Source organism: Lipotes vexillifer, unplaced genomic scaffold (assembly GCF_000442215.2).
Source record: "Lipotes vexillifer unplaced genomic scaffold, Lipotes_vexillifer_v1.1 scaffold255, whole genome shotgun sequence".
Classification (NCBI taxonomy): Eukaryota; Metazoa; Chordata; class Mammalia; order Artiodactyla; family Lipotidae; genus Lipotes; species Lipotes vexillifer.
In genome coordinates, this window is record NW_006794578.1 from 654,764 (window position 1) to 657,196 (window position 2,433).

Here is a 2,433-nt window from a genome sequence, read left to right on the forward strand (position 1 = left end):
TATTTAGTTCTTCAATTACTTATCAGGTGTGTCTCGGATGGAGCTCTGACCAGCCGCTGATAGTAGCTTAGGCCTCTACCTCACTTTCCATTACACCTGTATTTGGAATTGGGTAGATTTTTATTTTCATCTGACCTGCCTCTCAGCTGATTCTAGACCAGGGACATTGGCTTGAGCTGGGGTCTCAGGAGCTGGACTTGGAGGCGGGGAGGAGTGGGAATGATCCCAGGCAGGGTTCAGAGGGAATAGAATCTAACATCTGGAGGAGTTAGGGCTGAAGTGGAAACTAGGGCGGGTTCAAGATACCAAGTCAGGCATGTCGGAATTACAGCATTAGTAACTAAGAAATAGGACAAGTGGTAGGTTTAGTAGACAGAGCCTGGCTGGATCTGCAGAACCCCAGTGTCCCGGAGGTTGAAGGCCTGTGGAAAACAACAGAGAGCTCTGCCTCCTGTTGGGGTGAGCGGTTAAGGCACCTTTAGGATCACAGGTTAAATGTGTGTTGCACCTTTTTCTAGCTGTGTGACCTTTGGTAAATTACGTAATTCCTCTGAGTTTCTATTTCTTTGTCTACAGACTGGCACTAATGATACTTGCTCACGGACTATTGTGAGGAAGGTTACTAACCATCGTGGCCTGCATAAGTGCTCTCCGTATGTCACCCTCAGTACAGCTCTATTACTAACGGTGTGGCCTCGGGGAACTCATTTCATATTTTTGGGCTTCTGTATCTTGTCCAATGAGTGAGAAGGTCAAATTAGATCATCTCTACATCCTCATCCAACTCAAACATCCTAAAATCTATTCTAAACTCTTACTTGGCAAGGGAGTCTTGCTTTCTAAGACTATCTTGCAACCACCCTGCGACTCAGGCCCAAACCCACAAATTAGATTAAATCCCATTATTTGGAAAAAAAAACCCAACTCTCTTGAAACATTAAAGCCTACATATATATTTAAATAACCTTGTCAAATTTGCTCTCCCTACAGAGAGCTTTTCATTATTCTTTTTCATTAAAATAAAAATCCCTCTGGTTGACTTTCTAAATGTGTTTTCATTAGGCTTTCGGCCTGTTAACCATTTTCAACCTAATATTAAACCCTGTCCCCCTAAAGCTGAGTACTCTGTTACCCCCTGAGAAGTCACCCACGATGATGAGAGAGTGGGCACTTAATATGCTAAATAATAATAATATAAAATCGAAATGTGTAGTGATCACTGGCTGCCCAACAGGGGTCTGTCACTCACTTCCTTTATCAGTCATTTTTACTGTAAAATTCTGTGTTGAGAGGGGAGGGGAAAAACCCTGCACAGCAAGTGTCTCCAGGCTACAGGCTGTGGAAAATAGGGTATCTAATATCCAGAAAATGAATATGCAACCTCCAGAGAAACATATGCAATGAAGGGAAATGGATTCTCAGATTAGGAAATTTAGTACCAAGTAAGAAAGGGACCTAATTTGCAAGAGAAAAGAATAGATGTAGTTGATATCCTCCCTACTGATAAACTGCGCTTGGATATAGTTTTTCCTCTTCTTTATTTCAAAAGCTTTAAGTCAAGGGTTTCCTGTTCCTTTATGTTCTATAAACCAAGTCATTCAGATAAGCAGCCCTTTGCTCTGTCAACTAATTACTTTCTGATTTGCTTTGATCTGTTATTCAGGCAGTAAATTCCAGCTTCATTGCACCCATAATGTAAAACCCAAATGTAATCACTGTTGCGAAAGAAGATAACTGTAAAGTTGTCCATTTGAAAGAGAGAGGCATTGCCTTTTTCTCTGGAAGTGTAGAATGTGATACATACACTTTCCGTGTCATTCGGACAGTTGACTTGTTGCAAACCCAGTTGACACTGGTTCTTTTTGCCAGAATACAATCATTCAAGAATCATGCTTTTAGAATTATAAATTATATGTGATGCTGTACTATTTCTGTATCATGATATAATATGATATGATGGTTAATTCATGAATTAAAGTGTTGTTTTTTTTTTTAGAATGGCTTATAGAATCAGTACTTCCTAATCAAATTTTCATATACACTATCAACTTCACTACAAAGTTGTTTCTTCTTTGGCTCAACTACGTTAAAAAATATTCCTGCATAGATTATTCTTATTTTTCCTAATTCACCTGAACAAATTGGGTTTATAAAGTAGAATTCTCTTACAATCTGTTAAATCCACACCACTCCATATGTTCAAAGCCAAGAGAGTCACTTGTGAGAATGTTAAAGGCTACCATGATTACTTTTACTTTGATCTGTGTGAAAATACAATTCACTCATTATTTGGCTTTAGGGAAAAAATCCATTTTTTCAAAATCCCCATGCAAACAAGAATTTGAACTCTTTAAATGACTCTGTAAACTAAAAAATATTCTGACTATGGGCTTTTCTTTGAAATTCATTCTTTGTCATCTCTTTTCCTCTCTT